Raw genomic sequence first — 21762 nt, 5'->3', positions numbered from 1 at the left:
TAGCCTAATCCAAAGGTCTGAGAACAACTGTTGCAGTCTGTGCACATACTTAAGTGACAGGGTACTTGTTCCCCACCCTACCCAGGACTTCTTTTTGTGGTTTATATATATATTTTTTTCATTTATTTTTATTAGTTGGAGGCTAATTACTTTACAATATTGTAGTGGTTTTGCCATACATTGACATGGTTTATATTGAAGCCCGGATAACAAGAGGGGAACCAACCAAATTGAAGTGGAAGAGTGGAGAATGATTTCAGGCCTCAGCAGCCTTTCAACACTTCCAACATTTGATCCCCATTGCTGTGGGTCTAGAAGCTCATTGCTCAGCTTACCCAGGGAAGATCAGACCCGAGAAAAAGAGTTTCAACCACCTGCATCCACAGTCAAGTCACTTCTTTATTCATGTTCTGATTCATAGAGATGTACCCTTAACTCAGAAAGTCAGGCTGGGATTTCCCTGGTGGTCCAGTGGCTAAGACTCTGTGCTCTCAACACAGGGGACCAGGGTTCCATCCCAGGTCAGGGAATTAGATCCCTCTTGCAGCAACTGAAAGATCCTTCATGCCACAGCCAAGATTGAATATCTTGCATGCTGCTAAGACTCAGCACAGCCAATTAAATAAATAAAAATATTTTTTTATAGAAAGGAAATCAGGCCAAAAACTTTGGGATCACCTTCAACTCCTGTGTTTTTCCTCACACCTCATATTCAAACCATCATCAAGTACTGTGGTCAGCAACTTAAGACAGACCTCAAATTAACTCCTTTTCACTGCTCTGCCATCTCCCTAGTTTAAGCCACCATATCTTGTGCCTAGACGATGGCAATAGGGTCAGAAGTGTCTCCCAATGTGGGGTCTTTCTACTTACAATCCCCTCTTCCCACGACAGCCGGACTGTCCTTCTAAAATGTAAATATAGTCATGTGATTCTCCTAAAATAGTGCAGAAACCCACCCAGGTTAGCAGAGTAAAGGTCTTTAAAAAAATTATTCCTTAATGAATGACTAAGCTAGCAAAACAGAAAAGGAATCCCTTAAATATCAGACACAATGAGAAAGCTTGAGGCTGCAGGGATAGGCAAATAGTGGAGCTCACATGTGCCTAGGGTGTGAGTGATCCCCAGAGGCAAAGAAATGAGATATCAATGGATCTTGTGCATTGTGGGAGGAAGGGGCATGGGCAGGAAGCAGGACAAGACCTGAGGCCCTAGCAAAGTGAGAGGTCAGACTGGAGATTCCCATAAAAAGTCGGACCCCCAAGAATGACCACCTCAATGAGTGAATGAGGAATAAAAATTCATCTACAGCATGAATTTTGCTATGGTGCTGAATAATGCAGAGACAAAGAAAAAACTATTTCTTCGAGAATTCCTAACCACAAGCCCAAATTCATAGAGTTTGGGGCCATTATTCATATCTCTTACATGGCCCAACACAACTTGAATAGATTCAGATACCTATTAGAAGCACACCACAAGTATTCCCTGGAGGTATATCCTTTAGAGCTAAGCCTCAAAGAATTGCCGCAGATATTGTTCCAAGAAGCATAAGCTCATAATTAAGGATAGAAAACACACAAATAAACAAATCCTCACAAGAGAGAGGCAGCAGAATCAACAAACGATGGCTCAACCCCATTATTGCAGATGTTGGAATTAATAGATACAATGTACAAAACAATCATGCAGATAATGAAATAAAAGAGAGAGTTGAAACAGTGATAAAGGAATAAGAAACGAATCAAGCATGTTTGGAAAAGAGCCAAATAGAAATTTTAGAAGTGAGAAAGTATAATCAATAAAATTAGATGTTTTAATTCTAATAAAATTAGAAACCCAATGGATTGCTGGCACAATGTTTTGGAATTAGTGGAAAAGGGAAAATTAGTAAAAGAAAATGGAAATCTTAAAAAATTATCCACACTGCACTAAAGAGAGAAAAAAAAAACATGGTGGATAGAATGAGAGGGACTAATAAGTGTCTATTAGGTGGTCAAAAGAGGATATGAGAGGAATATGGAAGCAATTGAATAAGAACATGTCAATTCCCTGCTCAGTGTCTCCAATCACTTCCCTCACTCCAAGGGGAAATTTCAAAGTCCCTGTCAAAGTCAGACATGGTCTGGCTCCTAACTACTTCACACTGGGCATCTTTTCTTGACTTTGCCAAGCATACTCCCCAACCAGGCTTCTTCTGAGACCATTCTTCCCCCAGAGCCCTGCATACCTTACTTCTTTGCTTCATTCAGATGAAAGGCCACTCTTGACCCTTCAATTTAATGTTGTCCCCAATCCCCCAACTTTCCCTGCTCTATTTTGCTTCTTAGCATGAGCTTCCCAGGTGGCTCAGTGGTAAAGGATCTGCCTGCCAATGCAGGAGACACAGGAGACGTGTTTTCAATCCCTGGATTGGGAAGATTGCCTAGAGTAGGAAATGGCAACCCACTCCAGTAATCTTGTCTGGAAAACTCCATGGACGGAGAAGCCTTGCAGGCTATGCAGTTCATGGGGTCTCAAAGAGTCAGACACAACAGTCAGAACACGCATGCACATACACACAAGTATAATTACCTAATTTTTTTTTGATTTTTTTTTATTAGTTGGAGGCTAATTACTTCACAACATTTCAGTGGGTTTTGTCATACATTGACATGAATCAGCCATAGAGTTACACGTATTCCCCATCCCGATCCCCCCTCCCACCTCCCTCTCCACCTGACTTGCCTAATATTATATTATACTTTTATTTGTTTATTTTCTATTGTTCTTTTCCTCGGTGAATAGACATATGCCTTGCCCTGAGTAGATACTCAGTGGATAGTTTTTGATAGAAATAATGGATGAGTGACACATATACCTACCCACTGTGTGGTCAGTGCTGCAGGGAAAATGTGGGTGAAGTGGAGACTCTCAGTTGCCTGCTATTATCCCTTAGTGACACAATCCTAATTTTGTCCAGAAACAATGGAGCAAGCTGAAAAGCTGTATTTCCCAGGTACCCTTCAGAGAGATGTGACCACTTAGCTATATTCTGGCTGGAATGCTATAGACTTTCTTTGTTGGATAGTACTTCCAAGAAGACTCCTGAAAAGAATGAGTGGACTTATCTAGGGGACCTAGTATTTCTTTGTCCCTTCTCTTTCTTGCTACCTGGAATATGAACATAGGGCTGGGAGTGCCATGACTACCTTACAACTGTAAGTCAGCCTTGAGGATGTGAGAATTCCCTGGTGATCCAATTAGGACTCCATGCTTCCACTGCAGGGTGCCTGGGTTTGATCCCTAGTTGGGGAACTTTGTTGGTGTTGTTTGGTCACTAATTCATATCTGACTCTCCACAACCCCTGGACTGCAGCATGCCAACTCCTCTGTCCTCCACCATCTTCCAGAGTTTTCTCTAATTCATGTCTGTTGAGTCAGTGATGCTATCCAACCATCTCATCCTCTGCTGTGTCCTTCTTCTTTTGCCTTCTGTCTTTCCCAGCATCAAGGAAAAGATCTTGCAAGCTGTTCATTGTGGTCAAAAACAAATACAGAAGCATAAAAAAAAAAATCTGAGGATGGAACATCAATGATGTCACAATTACCATTTCCAGGACTTTCTTCATAACCCAGATATATTTTATTAAAGAGAAAAAATAAGCCCCTTTCCTTTTCCAACACTACCTACTAAAGGTACTTCTCAATGATACCTTGAGTAAGATTCAGTCCCTGACTTTAGCAACTTGGCAACCAGTAATGAGATTCAGACATACCACTGACTCCCCAGGGCAATGAGTTGTCCAGGAGGAACTCAGAAGGGTTAAGAGCGGAGCCCAGCAAAGGGCTTGGTGGGCAGAAGGAGAGCGCTGGTATCTCCCCAAGGAAGGATTGGGCCATCAACTTGGCCTTTCACACTCACATTGTTGGGTTAGGCAAGGACTGGCAGTGTGAGGGGTGAAACCACAGCAATTTCTTCTCCTTCTGGAGTCACCCAGTGGGGGAAATGTCATACGTGCTCATGAAGTGCCATCAGTCAATCAGAGGCCTCAGCTCAGCATCCATCTCTGTGTTTAGCATTGTGTTAGGTACCATGGGAGAAGGCACAGGAGGAGATGTGGCTTCCTGACCTCAGGAAGCTTACATTTTACTGATACCCCCAAACTTATATCTTGAAAGGACCTTGGTGGGAACCTTGCTTTCTTGGCTTCAAGTTTCCATGTGGAGGGAGCCAATCCAGAATAACACTTTCTATCTCATTTCCTCCATGAAACTCTCTCCTCCTGAGAGGTGGGGCCACTTAGTTGATCTGAGTTTGAGAGCAGAAACAGATAAGCCTGTCTGGGTTCTCTTTCTTTAAGACCCGCCTTAGCATCTGCCTGTAGGATCATGTCCATGTGGGAGAAGCCTAGGGATGTCCAGAGTTTCCATTGAACGGGCGGGTAAGTCTGTCTGACTCCAGGGAGCAGCATTACAAATCCCTTTCACTGCAATCACACACTTGTTCCACATCCTTCAACCCAACTTTTATCAGCTAAAAAGTTGATACTTTTATCTCCATCTCTCTTTTGGTTCTGAATTCAAGAGAAGGAATGATTTCGGCCATTCAGGATAATTAATGTTGACAGCTGTTATGAACAACTTCCAAATCTCTGTGTCTTAACATCATAAATGTTTTAGTTCACATCTCACAAAGTCCAATGATGATGTTTCTGGTCACAGGGTTGTGCTATAAAAGGGTGACTCAAGAATCCAGTTTGCTTTCATATTGTGTCTTTACCATTATGAGGCTTCCAAGTCAACCTGGAATCATCCAGTCATGAGAGAGGGTAAAAGCCTTGGCTATTGTATAATGTAAACAGCCGAGCCTGGAAATGTCAGAGATGACTTCCACATACACTCCATTGGGCAAAGTAAGTTATATGACATCTCATAGATGCAAAGGAGGTTGGAGAATGTGTCTTATTCATGTGGTCAGGGAGGATAGGAGAACTGGATGTTGGTGAACATCAGAAGTCTCTCCCGTGCCCAACATGGTCTAATTCTGTCTTCATAAAGATGACGATTTTGAGAATCAAAGCCTGTAACTAAGTTTCCCAAAGCACACAGCCATTAGCAACAGAGCTGGGAAGAAAATTGGGCATCACTAAAACTAGATAGTGTATGTGGAGTGGTGAGGGATAAAACCAAGGGCATTGAACCCGGGTGAAGCATCTGCCCAGCCCGGCCTCAGGGAGTAGTGAGTTCCTTACCACGGGAAGAAGGCAAACAGAGGCTGAGCATTGATGGAGTTATTGAGAATCCAGTTTTTCACCAGACAACTGGATTACATCAGTGATTCCCACACTTTTTGTTCCCAAGGGCCCCTTTCATAATTTTCCCCTTTGGACTTCATGTTTTGAAAGATTCTGTCAAACAAACAAATTGCACTTATTGAGTAATAACAAATACATTTCCCCACTTCTTCTTAATCAAGAGGGTGTGTATGTGTGTGAGAGAGAAAGAGAGAGAGAGATCTGCAACTGGACACACTCACTTTGGCACCAGACTACCATGGTCTCGATCTGCTAATAATTTTCCAGAAATACTGAAGATGTCATCAGCAGCCAGTCTAAGCATTTGACACCCAGCATGGATGATTCAATGCCAGCCAAAGCAAAGAAACTAAAAGTTTAGTTACCCCTTGTTGTTTAGTCGCTAAGTTGTGTCCGACACTTTTTGCAACACCATGGACTATAGCCTGCCAAGCTCCTTTGTCCATGGGATTTTCCAGACAAAAATACTGAAGTGGTTTGCCATTTCCTTCTCCAGGGCATCCCCTGACCCAGAGATCAAACCCATATCTCTTGCATTGGCAGGCAGATTCTTTACCAAGGAAGGCCCCTTGCCATGAATACAAAGTCAATTTATGAATTTATTTAATTAACATTGATAAGGGTTTATGGTACCCCAGACAAGTGCTTGATCCTGGGATTACATAAATCCACAAAGGAAAGTAACATATAAATCCTGCTTTCTAGGAGTTCATTGTCAAGTGGGGGAGCCAGCCAAATAAATGCTGACAAGAGGGGAAAATATTAGGGGACCATGGAGGATGGCAACCTACATAGATGGTAGGTTGAAGAAGACTTTCTGGAGCAGGTACTATTTTCGAAGGGTTTTGAGGGATGAATAGGAGTTAATTGCAAGGAAGAAGGAAGGCATTTTCAGGCATAAAGAGCAAAACACATCCAGTTCATGGAACAATATGGATGGATGGGTACAAAGAGTTTGAACCACAGTGAATACATGCTTTGAATACTTACAATTTTAAAGTGTTCTCATAATAGAATCATATGCAACCCTTATGGCTTCCCTGGGGGCTCAGTTGGTAAAGAACCTGCTTGCCAATGTAGGAGACACAAGAGACATGGGTTCAATCCCTGGGTCAGGAAGATCCCCTGGAGAAGGAAATGGCAACCCCTTCCAGTATTCTTGCCTGGAAAATTCCATAGACAGAGAAGCCAGACAGGCTACAGTCCATGGGGTCGCAAAGAGTTGGACATGACTGAGCGTGCACGCACACACACACACACACACACACACACGCATGCAACCCCTACAAGGAAGAGGTACTTCTATTGGAAGCATATGTGAGTTGGATAAAGTTTGGGCTTTGGAACCAGATGTTCGATCTGGTTCAGATTCTGACTCCAGCACCTACTAGCTGTATCATATTCCATAACTTCTCTCTGCTTAATTTCCTCTCCATAAAATGAAAATAATGATAGTACATTCTTCACTGGGTTCTAATGAATATTAGAATGAAATAATGTATACAAAGTCCTTATCCCAGTGCCTGCCACAACCTAAGCATTAAATAAGTGATAGTGATAGTTACACTCCCATCAATAAATATTTAAGACACATTAAGAGGAGACAAATTCTCTTTATCTTTATGATATTTTATTTCAGTAAGAACTCTGCTTTGTTCACTAATATGTACCCTTTGATACATATGTGGCATCCAGTAAAGAGCTATTGAGTGAATTAATTCCTGTAACAACAACAAAAAAAAAAAGTGTTTGTAGCATTTGCTGGTATATACACAGAAGGAAAAAAACTGAAAAAATATATATGCATGCTCAGTCACTCAGTCATGTCCGACTGCAAACCCATGAACTGCAGCCCGCCAGTCTCCTCTGTCCATGGGATTTTCCAGGCAAGAATACTGGAGTGGGTTGTCTCTGGAATGACAGGATTATGAAAGCTTCACCCTTTTAAAATCAAGGAGCCTGGTAGAAAGCAATAGACAGCAATAATGTAGTAAAACAAGAAAAAGTAAACATCTTAATTACTTTTAATTACTTAGCTATGGTACCATCATAATCAATTCAAAGAAAGTTTTTAGAATCTGTCTCCAGTCTTCAAGTCACTAGTTGTATAACTTGATGTTTTCTTAATTTAAAGTTACGCGATAGGCTGATTTCAGTAATTGCCCCATCCCTTAAATCTGTACTCTTTGGTAATGCTCTCCCAATACCACCTCTGGGCTTGGCCCTGTGGCTTGGTTTTGGTCTGTGGAAAAGCAGCAGATGTGACAAAATTAAGGCTTGAAAAGCACTTGCCCACTGGGGGTCGAGGAGCCCTGACACCATATGAAGGAGTCCAGGCTAGCCGGCTGAATGCTGAGACAGGCTGTCCACTCCCACCACCAGCCAACAGCCACCCAACCGCCAGACACGTGTGAAGCCATCTGAGACCAGGGCGACCACAGACACGTGAACCAGTGCATGTGGTCCAAGCTCATCCAAGCCCAACCTAGACCAGAGAACCACCTGGCAGGATCACGAGCTAAACAGGCAGCTGTTATTTCAGGCCACGAAGTTTTAGGGTGGCTTATGGTTTGTCGTTCAACAACAGATAACTGATACAAGTTATTTTAGTCACATAACTCCTAAACAAAGCACTCAACCAACTGTATGTGATTTTCCAGATGAAAAATATAAGTCAAGACCCTGCAGCAAAATTACCACCAACTATTCAAAAAGAGCTTTTTATTTAAAATGAAAGGATATCAAATTGAGGGCTGCGTTTTGTAAAGGATAACAGACAGAAGAATATTATATTTTACATATTATATAATAATATATTAGGGGCTTCCCAGGTGGTGGTAATGGCAAAGAACCCACCTGCCAATATAGGAGATGTAAGAGACGCTAGTTCAATCCTTGGGTTGGAAAGATCGCCTGGAGGAGGGCACAGAAACCCACTCCAGTATTCTTGCCTGGAGAATCCCATGGACAGAGGAGCCTGGCGGGCTACAGTCCATGGGGTTGCACAGAGTTGGACATGACTGAGCAACGTAGAATAGCACAGCACAATATTATATTATATTCTTGTGTATATAATATTATAATATATAATATAATAAGGGCCCTCACTTTCTCACCACAAACACAGCTGAAGCTCACCCTGTTCTATGTCTGACTTCCTTTTGAGATGACGCCATAAGTAGTATTAAATGATTCATTACATTTCTTGAAATATTTATATATCTTTCCAATGAATTCATTTCTTAAAAATCACCCTAAATCTTTCCTTTAGAACATTCCTGAGGCATGAAGAGGCAACAACAACCCCTCTAACAAGAATACACCTCTGCCAGGTGGATCTCACATTCACACACATCACCTCATCTGTTCCTCACAGCGTTCCTGAACAGTGTTTATTCCAACTTAACTGAGGGAACAAGGTACAGAGAAGTCAAGCAACCTGCCAAGGTCACACAGCTCATGGGGGCAGAGCTGAGCCTCAAAGCCAGGTCTTCTGCCCCCATATCTCTCATCTTTATCACATCACATGCTTTGGGATACTTTTAAACTTGGTGGAGTTAGGTGGTTTACACTGAACATCCAATCATCAAATAATAAGAGCTAACAGTCACATAGCATTTGCTGAATGCCAGATACTATTCTGAGCACTTTGCGCCCATGAATTCATTTCATTCTCAAAGCAAGCCTCTGAGGTAGGTTCTCTTATTATCGTCATTTTACTAATGAAGGAACTGAGGCATATGGAGATTAAGCGATGTGACCAAGATCACACAGCAAATGAGTGTCAGAGCTAGGACCGCACTGTGGGAAATTGCCCTGAAATTGATACTCCTAAACCAAGGAGCTGCACCAAGACCTCCTGTCCTGGTTGGGCTAGGACTGAGAGGCTTTCAAGGATGCTGAACTGTCAGCACTAAAGCCAGACAAGTCCCAAGCAAACTAGGATGCATGGACAGAGGTTAAAACCAGCAGGCCACAGGCCACGCCACAGGCCATTTTATTTGGACTACACAGTGCTCGGAAATAAAGTTGAGCCAACATTTAAAAATCAAAAGGCTAAAATAGATAGCCCGTGGAAATTTGCTATATGACACAGGGAGCTCACACTGGTCCTCTTGACAACCTAGATGGGTGGGATGAGGTGGGAGGTGGGAGGGAGGTTCGAGGGGGAGAGGACCTGTGTATACCTATGGCTGATTCATGTTGATGTAAGGCAGAAACCAATGCAACACTGTAAAGCAATTATCCTCCAGTTAGAAATACATTGTTTTAAAAATTCAGAAGGCATATCACATTAGGAGCTGTATTTGGGAGAGATCTGCTTATGCATTCGTGCATGGTGACAATAGCTGCTGGGTCCTGTGTAGTCCCCACCACACACACCAGTCCTGACCCCAGCCTGTCGGACTCATTTCTATGCCTGACCAGATGCTGTGTGCATTTACTGGCGTGTGGGACCCAGCTTCATCATCCTGATGCACAAGAGCATGGCTCCTGCACATTTGATTCATCTGGGGGCCCTTTGGAGGTGCCCAGGACACACCTCGGCCCAATAGAATCAAACTTGAATGCTCCTGTGAATCATCAGGAGATGAGGCAGGTTCTGATTCAGAGGGTCAGGGTGGGGCCCGAGGTTCGCATTGCTAACGAGCTCCAAGGTGATGTTGACACTCATTTCCAAGGACCACACAGTGAGAGGCAAGGGGCCAGAAGACAGCGCCTCATCAGCCTGTGAGCCAACCAAGCCGACTCGTCCAGACAGCTCCTGTCTCCTTGGAGCCTCGTGGGCAACGAGGCCCAGAGACAGGCAGTGAGCGGCCCCGGGTCACACAGAGCAGCCGGAGCACCCGGCTCTCTGCCGTTTCCCACAGCACTGCCTTCCCACGACAGGTGACTTCACCCACTCATTCAAATTGCACCTCCCAGCTCACTTTGTAAGGCGAGGCCCGGGTGAAATCCACTCTGGAGAAGTCAGCTCTTGTAGAACCTGCTTCTGGAGAGGGCTAGGTGGCGGCCCTCTGTGGAAAGGAGTCCCGGGGCAGGGAGAGCGGTTAATGTGCAAGCCACCGAGAGGGCAGAGGCTGCAGAAGGCAGGAGGAGGGGCTGAAGGATGGAGGCAGGGGACATAGGACAGCCTCCTCTCCTGCCTGCCGGTGAGGACACCCCATGCCGCCTGAGTCAGAGGGCCTGTGAGCTAAGGCCCCCGGCTGCCGGGCTGGGAGGGTGAGTCAGAGGGCGTGTAGTGAAGTGAACGTCTCCCTGGCCAAATATGGGGCTGTGCTCTGCTCCGTCTTGCCATTCACGCAGACGCCGAGGGCTGCATCCGTTCCACATGACGGCAGGGTCCCTGATGAGGAGGGGAAACTATTCCACACTCACTGACCCCTCCCCTCCTCCCTGGCCAGCGGGCCGCACTTTGCTTTGCCCTTCAGAGCACCTGGTCAACTCCCCCACTGCACATCTGCTCTCCCTGCACTAATACATGAAGCATGAAATAGGGAAATAATAGTAACACATTTGGTCCTAACAGGGTCCTGGTCTGCCATCATACACCCAAAGGACTGTAGGCTCAGGTGGGGGTGGGAAAGAGACCACATCCTGCTTTGCTCTCTAACTCCCACTCCTGCTCCCATGCTCCAGGGCCACACACAAAGCCTGGAACATGGTAGATATGATTAGCTATTTGTTTAATTAATCACGATGTGTACTGCATGTGTATATGTGTGTGTGATTCTCTGCCCCTAGACTTTGAATTTCTTGAGCAAATAACTTACATAGCATGCCCTGTGTCCTGGGCACTGCTCTGAAAATCTCATGTTAGCTCATTTAACATGAGGATCAACTCAATGAATCTTCACAACAAATCTCTGAGGAAAACACTATGATTATCTCAAGTTACAGGTGAGGAGCTTAAGGACCAGAGAGGTTCCGTAACTCACCCAAGGACATACAGCTAGAAAGGTGTAAAATCAGGATTTTAATCTCAGTAATGTTGCCTTGAATTCTGTGCTCTTTATGGTATTTGATTCATTTCTGTATCTCTGATGCCCAGCATGTAGCATGTAATAATAATTGTGTATTGCCTAGATGAATAGAACAATCAATTTGTTAATTAATGTGTTTACGTGTATTTGTATCTCCCACTAGACACTGAATTTCTTGAAGAAATATTGGTCTTGCCAATGCCTCCCTGTGCATTTAATAAGTGACTGAAAAGAGAATACATTAAAGAATGGACGTTTCCCAACACCCACGTGTCCTGATGTGTGGTCTAGGGTGCCTGGTAATTGACTGAGGTTTTCAGAGTTTATTCAGGTGTCCAGGTGGAGACAGGCATGGCCAAAAGTCAAAACCAGCTTCATGGCTGCGTGCCCTGTACACATGGTCCTGTGCTCAGAAACGTCCTCCCCATTTGGTTCAGGGTTCTACTGATGCCATCTTGAAATTCTTAATAAGTTTGAACATGGGGTCTCCTGTTTCTGTTTTCCACTGGGCTCCATACATAATGTAGACTGTCCTGCAAGGAGTGAATAAAGCCCATGAAGATGCCTGCAGGAGCAGAGAGCAAAGGAAAGGAACTCCAGGTGTGCTGTGTCCATGGTCTCCAGAAGAGAATCCTTAGTCATGGCAACAATTCAGATGGTGGATCTCAGGCTCAGTGATTCCAGCCCAGGTATGGCTTCTGAAAGGATATCTGTAGTTCAGTCATCCCTGTCCAAGAGCCCCTGAGACACGTCAGGGCTCCAGGCACCAACAGCTTCAAACTATCACCCAGGCCAGTTTCCACTACCCTCCCCTATTTCAACCCCAACACTGACCACTCCTTCGTGTCATGGGGCTCAGACTCAGGCTGAGCACTAGGCTAAGCTCTTTTCTTTCATTTGAGGCTCACCACCACCACCCTGGGTGATGGGTTTAATTGGCCACATTTGATGTATCCCAAGTTACTAAGAAGCAAGATCAAGTGCAAATAAATGGTTCAAAGACACTTATTCTTAACCAATGGCCTTTTTAAGGCAGGACCTCTCTCTCTCTCTGCCTGGAAAGTCCTCTCCCCTCTTCCCAAATCCTGTCCTCTCCCCTTATCTCTCCTCCAGCCATACTGTTGGGAAGTGGGAGGACCAGGGTTTCAACCCAGGCATTTGATCTCAGATTACAACTCTCAAACATATATGAGGGACTTCGTTGGTGAGCCGGTGGTTAAGACTCTGTGCTTTCAATGCAAGGGGTGGCAAAAAAAAAAAAAAAAAAAAAAAAATTGACAATATATTTGTCCTTTTTGCTTGAGCCTGACTCAAATATCTCAACTCTGAGATATTTCTGTTTCAACAGAAACATGGACCTGGAAGGAACTCCTGCCTCAGCCTCTTCATCTGTAAAAAGGGAACAATAAATAGACCTGCATCACAGATTTGCCTGGATTAAATATAATGACAGGTGCCAAAGTGCTTTTTAACAATCCAGGTCTAAGCAGTTACTGCTCTTAATTACCGGTAGTGAAACTAAGGCTTGTTAAACCCAGTGCTAAGGAAACAAAGGTCATTACCTCCTACCCACTTCACCTCAGTCAACCCAAGGCTGGCCACACCCTGGCCAGTCACTAGTCAGTAAAGAATTGAATGGGATCCATGCCTGAAAATCACCAGGATCTCTTCTGCATTGTCTTTCAGTATTGATTCTGCCTCTTCTAGCTGTGTGACCTTGGACAAATCACTTTGCCTCTCTCAATGTTGAGTTTCTTGTCTTCTAAGTAGAGTGGATGCAGATGGCTTTATTGCAGTGTGGTGGTTGACTGGACTAAGGAATGCCCAGAGAGCTGATAAAACATCATTTGGGGTGTGTCTGGGAAGGTGTTTCTCAGATCAGCACTTAAATCAGTAGACTAAGAAGATCACCCCCATCAATGCAGAAGGGCACCATCCAATCTGTGCAGAGTCTGAATAGAACAAAATAGCAAAGGAAGGGTGATTTTGCTTGAACTGAGATTCTATCTTCTTTTGCCCTCAGACCTCAGCATGCCTGGTTCTCAAGCCTTCAGACTCAGACCATGATTTATTCTGTTGGCTTCTGTGGTTCTCAGGTCTTCCTAGACCTGAGTTTAGACTGGAACCAACAGCTATCTTGGGCCTCTCGCTTGCAGATTGGAGATGGTGGGCTTTCATAGCTTCCATATCTGTAAGTCAACTCCTTTTAATTAATCTCTCTTACTCTGTATCAATATATGTCCTAATGATTTTTTTCCTGCAGAACCCTGACTAATACACTCTTAGAGAATCTCTCCTGGGTGTTCTCTTCTCACTGAAGACATGATACACACCCAAACATGGGTGAGTACCCTACTAAATAAGTCTAAATAAGCCAACTTTCTAAATCTCTTGGCTTGCCCAAATCTTGACCAATCTGCAACATTCCCAACAGCACTTCCAATGTCTTCCTCTCTCTCAGCCATCCTTTCCTCAGCTTCCCTGGGATATAACTGATTCCATTCCTGCTCCTGCCAATCCTTCACCGCCCCCACCTCCACAACCTGGTTGAAACTTTCTCCTCTGGTTTATTTAATCTTTGCTGAAGAAGTGGCCAATTCAGAGCATAACAAGGGATTAGGCTACAAGATACAGTGAAGAGTCTATTTAGAGTTGAAGTTTGGGATTTCCCTGGTGGTCCAGTGGTTAGGACTCCAAACTCCCAATGCAAGGGGCCAGGGTTCAAACTCTGGTTGGGGAACTAGATCCTTGTGTGCTGCAACTGAGACTCAGTGCAGTCGAAATAAATAAATAAAAATTGGTGGTCCGGTGGTTAAGAAGCTGCCTACAAATGCAAGGAACATAAGTTCGTTCCCTGGTACAGGAAGATCCCACGTCTCGGGGCAACAAATGCATGTGCCACAACTGCTGAAGTGTGAGCTCTAGAGCCCATGCTCCTCAACAAGAGAGGAGCCCTTGCTCACTTCAGCTGGAAAAAGTCCACATGCACCAATGAAGACAGCACAGCCAAAAATAAATAAATAGGGGGAAAAGGAAGACTGATTTTTTAAAAAGACCAAAAACTTTAAAAAAATAATAAATATTAGAATTGAAGTTTCCCTATTCTTCAACCCTTACTCTCTCCTCCAATGACATTTTTCAACAGAAGATTGTGCCCATCAGAAACATACTAGCTTCACAGATGCTAACTCTGTGGTCTTCAGCAAGGTACATAATTCCAAAGCACGGCTCAGTGGGAACAAAGTGCCTGTCTGGTAGGGCTGTCTCAGGGATTGAACAGATTGAATGAGATAATCCATGTAGTCTAGTACAGTTCCTGGCTCAAAGTAAATACCCAATAATGGTAATAATTTTGATGTTGTTATACAAAATCAGTTCCAAATTGTGAACTGCCATCATAGTCTTATTTGGTCCATGACACTATTAACCTAATTTTTCATCACCAGCAATGAAAACTGGGATCATATGGACACATGTCAACAGATGATGACATTTGAACAGGCCTAGGTGTTGTCCTTCCTATGGGGATTGTGCCATCATGCTTTTTTAAAATCGCTACCATCACTCTGCCTCTCTCAGCAGAATTTTTTTTTTAATTAAAAACTTTCTAAGAAACTGATACAACACTGTAAAAGCATTTATGTGCTGTGCTATGCTAAGTCGCTTCAGTCGTGTCCGATTCTTTGTGACCCAATGGACTGTATCCCACCAGGCTCCTCTGGAATGAAATTCTTCAAGCAAGAATACTGGAGTGGGTTGCCACTTCCTTCTCCAGGGTATCTTCCCAACCCAGTGACAGAACCCAAGTCTCCTGTGGCTCTTGCATTGCAGGCAGATTCTTTACTGCTAAGCCACCAGGGAGGCCCGTGAAGCAATCACACCTCAATTAAAAGAAAAAAAAACTGTGCAAAAATTAAAAAAAAAATAGATAAATAAAATATTCTGGGGTGGGGAGAACTATGTATAGGTACTTCCCTGGCAGTCCAGTGGTTAAGATTCCATGCTACTTCTGAAGAGGGCATGGGTTCAATCCCTGGTCTAGGAACTAAGATCCCACTTGCATCAAAGGTGAAATTCAAAAGCATTCAAAAGGGAGGTGGAAACAAGCCTGCTTGCCAACACCCACTTTAATTAAATGTGCTCAGTCACTCAGTCGTGTCCAACTCTTTGCGACCCCATGGACTGTGGCCTGCCGGGTTCCTCTGTCCATGTGATTTTCCAGACAAGAATGCTAGAATGGGTTGCCATTTCTTCCTCCAGGGGAGCTTCCTGACCCAGCGATCAAACCTGTGTCTCCTCGTGTCTCCTGTACTGGCAGGTGGATTCTCTACTGCTGAGCCATTGGGGAAGCCCTTAATTAAATAGAAAACCACTATTTTAAAAAAACACTCTGTGGAAATTTGATGCTTTAGGTGTGATAAACTGTGGTTTCTTCTCTGATACCTGTGGCTATTTGAAAACCTATATAATTATTCTTCACAAAACTTTCTAAAAGCTTATACAGCCCATCAAGTGGGAGGACAGATAACGGTAATGTGGAATGACAGAAAATTTCATCACCACAGACAAAGCATCAGGGGACATCTGGTACCAGTATAGAAGCAGCCTACAGTGCTATCTTGAAGATCCTGAACATGATTTGAAATTTATAACCTAAAAAACAGTTGCATTGCTTCAATCAAGATGGGCCTTCAAAGTACAGAAAGATCAGGGTGAGTTACAAAGTGTAAAGATTCTGGAAAATAGATTTTTGAAGGCTGAAGCTCAATAGGATTTTATTTCTCAGACTGATTGTGCAGCCAGGAACATTTAGCAGTGCAAAGGGGACTTTCTATTGGCGGGTGGGGAGGGAACCTGAAATTTCCAGAATATATGAGAGAAATAATATGAGAGAAATACCACAGGTACTGGGGTTAGTATTGACTTGTGGTGAAACCATTGGAGAAAAGTATCATCTGCTCAGCAAAAAATGAGAAGAAAAGAGAACAGGTTTTTTTAATTAAGAATTTAAAACAGGAGTCCACAAAGTATGACCCGAAGGTCAAATCCGATCCTCCACCAGCCAGACTTATAAATAAAGTTTTATTGTCACACGGCCACATTCATTCATTTACATAGTGTCTAGGCTATTTTCTGCTACAATAACAGAGATGAATACTTGTGACAGAAACTTTATGGCCCACCGAGCATAAAATATTAACCCTGTCGCACTTTTACCGAAAAACTTTGCCAACCTCTGGTTTAAAACATCAAGCTATATTTTCTGGAAATTGGGAGTGTTGCGGAGTATATTTGAAATCAGGGTGAAATAAAAAAAAACTTCATTTGTTCATTCCCTAAATATTTAGTAAGTACCTATTCTGTGTCTAACTGCACAAAAAAAATTTTTTTATTAATTTAGTTTTGGCTGGGCTGGGTCTTTGCTGCTGCCTGTGGGCTTTCTCTAGTTACTGTGATCGGGGCTGCTCCTTGTTGCAGTGTGAGGACTTCTCAGTGTTGTGGCTTCTGTTTTTGCTGAACATGGGCTTCAGTAGTGGTGACACGTGGACTCAGTAATTGTGGCTCATGAGCTCGGTTGCTCAGTGGCATGGGGGATCCAGGGATCAAACCTGTGTGCCCTGTAATGAAAGGCAGATTCCTAACCACTAGACCACCAGGGAAGCCCTAAAAAATTTTTTTAAAGAACAGATAAAAGTCCCTGCCCTCAGAGAACGTACCTGAACTGAGGAGTCCTAGTTGATCCTAGTTGCAAAAAGCGCACATGTTTTCTAAATGAAATCTTTCAAAGAATAATGAAAAATGAAATGTTTCAGGGCATAAGGATGAGATCAGCATTTCCTCGGCTTAGTCAGTAGGATGGGATGAGCCTCCTGACAGTGCAATGAAGGAAGAATCGTCAGCTGGGCCTCAAGGCCCACTGTAAACAAAGACAGGCTGTTAGGATGCATTAAGGTTGAAAGGAAAACATGAACTAATCTGCACATGGTTGCAAAAACAGATTTATAGCATTGAATTGATCTGAATAAAACTCTTGCCCAGGCCTATCACAGCATTGCTAACAAGAGCAGGAAACTGAATGGCTTTGCAGCAAGCCTGGTGAAAAGAGAGCCAGGCATTTCATACACACAAGGTTACACTGAGGTTTGAGACTCCATGCGTGTGTGGGGAGTTGCTCAGTTGTGTCCAATTCTTTGCAAGCCTTTGGACTGTAGCCTGCCAGGCTTCTCTGTTCATGGGATTTTTCAGGCAAGAATACTGGAGTGTGTTGTCGTTTCCTTCTCCAGGGGATTTTCCCAACCCAGGGACCAAATCCGCATCTCCTATGTCTCCTGCATTGCAGGTGGGTTCTTTACCTGCTGAGTCAACATTGGGGGAAGTCTCGGTAGTAATAAGTTTTGATGTGAGTGAGAAGTAAAAGAACTCTGAAAATTTCTCAATACCATCAACTCATGCATCTGAGAAAAAGCTGATGATTTTTTCAAAGCATTTGCTTACAGAATGAAGGTGAGCAAACAGGAAGCTGTGTTGTTCTGTGAAAATATCTTTGGGCTCTCCAACAATGTAATTTGTGTTCATTTGGGTTTTACATCCTTTCAGAGATGATAGAATTAGGAAACTGTATAAAATGATTCTTGAAAAATCAAGCATCTGATAAATTGAGCAGTGTACTGAGATTAACTTCCAACTCTGAATTTATCTTTTGTCTGTAACGTATCACATATTAAGTATTTCAGGAATTCTTTCAAAGGGCTGCAAAATAAAATGATCTATAATCACTTCTTTTTTCCTTTCTTCATTGTTTATCATCCAAGTAAAATGATACACATTTCAAAACTATTTAAGATGGGCTAGAAGAGTCATGCCAAAAAAAAAAAAATCATACAAAGTTTCATAGTTCAAAAATCATTCATTCAAATGAATACCAAAAACTCCTGGAAGAAAAAAGATTTGGGACTTTAAGTCCTTTTTTTTTTTTTTTTTTTTTCAGAAAACAATGTACTAGTGTTATTTATTTACTAAGAACTTGAGTCTCAGTTACTACATTTAAATATACATTTTAAGGATAAGAGGACTTCACTGGTGGTCCAGTGGTTAAGACTCCAACTGCCAATGCAGGGGACACTGGTTCTATCCTTAATCTGGGAAGATCCCACATGATGCAAGGAGACTAGGCCTGCATGCCACATCTTACTAAGTCTGCACTCTGGAGCCTGTGAGGTGCAACTATTGAAGTCTATGTGCAGCAGCTACTGAAGCCCACACACCCTAGACCCCATGCTCTACAACAGAAGAAGTCACTGCAGTGAGAAGCCCAAATGCTACAACTGAAGAGTAGCCCATCCTCTCTGAAACTAGAGAAAGCCCATGCAGAGACAAAACGAAGACCTAGCACAGACAAAAATAAGCAAACATTAAAAAAAAGAAAAGAATAAGCGCACAGGACTTCCCTGGTGGTCCAGTGCTTAAGAATCTGCCTTCCAAAGCAGGGCATGTAGGTTTGATCCCTGGTAAGGGGACTAAGATCCCACATGCCGTGGGCTCAACTAGAGAAGCCACGTGCCACAATGATAACTCGGTGCAGCCATAAATAAATAATTTTAAAAAGGAACATTGAACACAAAAATCTCTTTGAGATTTTGTATGCACATGAATATGTACATATATGGTATAAAGAATTAAATGAAACAGCAGGCAAAATTTTTCAAGACTATAGATGTACAAATGGTGTGCGTACAGTCCCACAGCTTTGTTTTCCTAAGAATCATACAAACTTCAATTTCCCTTATGACTGCCTCAGCATAACCAACATGGGTTATTCCACATGATCTTCACAAGAATGCTGCAGATGTCCCGAACCATTGTATTTTGTTTCAGGTCCAACTGCTAGAGCAAGCGAGGATGCTTATTCTTCTTCCACAGCATCTTAAATCATACTGTGAAGAGCACTAGCTCTTGATGGTTATTAAGAGTGGACTCCATGATCAAACTGATCGACCTCGAAGGAAGGAACCAGTGCTGTTTGGAGAAACTGGCCATGAAAGATGGAAGGCAGATGGTGTTTGATGGATCCAATCTCACCTATCAGAATTACTCTCCCTGCCTGGTAGATTGTCATGGCTGACACCCAAACCTGAAATCTAAGTTTGAAGGCACACTACCCTGATAACAGTTGGACACTATTCCTGAGAAAGGGTGGTGACACAAGGCTGTTTTTATTAACATATTCCCGCAGGTTCAAAGATTTTTGGAAACCTCATTTGAAAGCTGTTGCTCTAAGATCTACAAAGCACCTCATTTGTTTTGATGAAATTCCCCTCATACAGAAAAGTGAAAATGTAAGTCAAGTCCGACTCTTTGCAACCCCATGGACTGTATAGTCCACGGAATTCTCCAGGCTAGAATACTGGAGTGGGTAGCCTATCCCTTCTCCAGCGAATCTTCCCAACCCAGGAATCGAACTGGGGTCTCCTGCATTGCAGGCGGATTCTTTACCAGCTGAGCCATAGGGAAGCCCAGGAACACTGGAGTGGGTAGCTTATCCCTCCTCCAGTGGCTCTTCCAACCCCAGGAATCAAACCGGGGTCTCCTGCACTGTAGGCGGATTCTTTACCAACTGAGCTATGAGGGAAGCCCCCTCATACAGAAATCTGCTAAAAAACAAGGGTAAGGAATCTGGGTCCCCCACAAATACCCTCTCAGGTTCCACCTTGGCTGAGATTATTACAAAGTCCCATTTTATAGATGATAAAACTGCTGTTCGGAAAAGTGAAGTCACCACATTCCTGGTTTCCTTAGGGAATGGCCTCAGTAGGGACCTTTGTCACTCAATGTGCATGGATTTGTACAAGGGATTGTTTATTTACACAAAGGCAATCGTCCTCTGGGTGGGCCGGTGTGTGACTGATATGTTTACAGTCCCCGGAGTTCTTGGGAACCCAGGGGATCACCAGTTCAGAAGGGGCCACTTCCAGCTCCTTTCAAACCATGACCCCTACCCCTCTCCTCCTCCACCTCGGGCTCTTTCCTCCTCCTCTGCAGTCATAATGGGCTCCTCTTGGTCTGTGTTCCCTATTCCCAGCAGCTCTTTCTGGTTCCACTCCACAGCCTAGAATCTTCCCCTAACCTCTCCTCAACCTGGGCAGCCACGCTTCCTCCTTCAGACCTCCACGTGGTCCCATTCTTCCAGGAAGTCCTCCCTGCACCCTCTCCACCAACTGCATGGGAAACCCCATCTCTGGGTTCTTGTAGCATCCTGTGCTGCCTCTAGGCATCCTACCTTGAATAAATGATTGATTTGATTGTACAAACAAAAGGTGGTCCAGCATGGTGGTTCAAAGCCTGGGCTCTGGAGCCAGTCGGCCTGGGTTTAAATCTTGGCTCTGCCTCTTAGGTATAAGTTCTATGACCCTGAGCAAGGTGCTTAATCTCTGTGTCCCCATCTCTCCCTCTGCAAAATAAGAACAACATAATCAGCCTGTTGTGGAGAACCCAAGAGTTAACACATGCAAAGCATGTAAAACAATGTCTGACACATAGCAAGTGTTCATTGCTGCATCATTATAGTAATCTACTGTTTTCTGTTCCATCCTTTCACTAAACTGAATTTTGTTTGTTTTTTATTTTGGTTATGCTCTGTAGCATGTGTACACTTAGATGTGGTGTGTGGAGTCTACTTCCCTGACTGGGGATTGAACTTGGGCTCCCTGCATTGGGAACATGGTGTCTTAGTCAGTGGACTGCCAGAGAAGTCCCTAGACTGAATTCTTGATTGTCAAGATGGTGTCATAATTCTCAGCACCACCTCTGGCACAGAGTAGTACTCAGTAAATACTTGCAGCAAATGAACGAACAGACAATAGCAGCCACAGCATCTGTTGAACCTTCTGCCCACAGCTGGCCTTCTCTAGTGCCCGCCTTGGTTTCCATGGACTCAGGGCCCCTGGGACTGTGCTGATTTGCTCAGAGGAGACTTGCTTATGCTCTTCCCAGAGTTGAGTTATCCTCCCAACACAGCTGCTCATCCCATTGGAGTTGTGCAACTCCATGTGCTGCAGCTTTGCAATGACTATTCCTCATCTAATGAGGGTGTTGACCTGTTTTCATGGAATTGAAACTTCTCCCACTGGAAGTTCCCAGAGGCCCACACTTAGCCAACAGCCTCACTGGCTCCTCTCTGAGAAGCTAACCCTCTTCTCTTGAGCTGTGCCTCAAGGCATGGAGCTGGTACCCCTGTCTTCCACCTGCTATGAGCCAGTTCTGCCTTCATCTCAATGCTCAAAGGCCACCTCCTGCAGAGCTTTTGTAGACTACTCCCCAATGGAAACCACTCCTCATCACTCTGAACTGAGTCCTCTATCTGCCCCGAGTTTCTTCACCTCCTGGAGTCCCAGTTTCATTATCTGTGAAAGAGATAACAACGCCTGCTTCAAAGGGAGGTTATAAAGATCAAGTGACTCAAGCAAATGTTTCATATCGAAAGT

The sequence above is a fragment of the Muntiacus reevesi genome, chromosome 12 (assembly GCF_963930625.1).
Source record: "Muntiacus reevesi chromosome 12, mMunRee1.1, whole genome shotgun sequence".
NCBI classification, from domain to species: domain Eukaryota; kingdom Metazoa; phylum Chordata; class Mammalia; order Artiodactyla; family Cervidae; genus Muntiacus; species Muntiacus reevesi.
Note: the sequence above shows the minus strand (reverse complement) of the source record.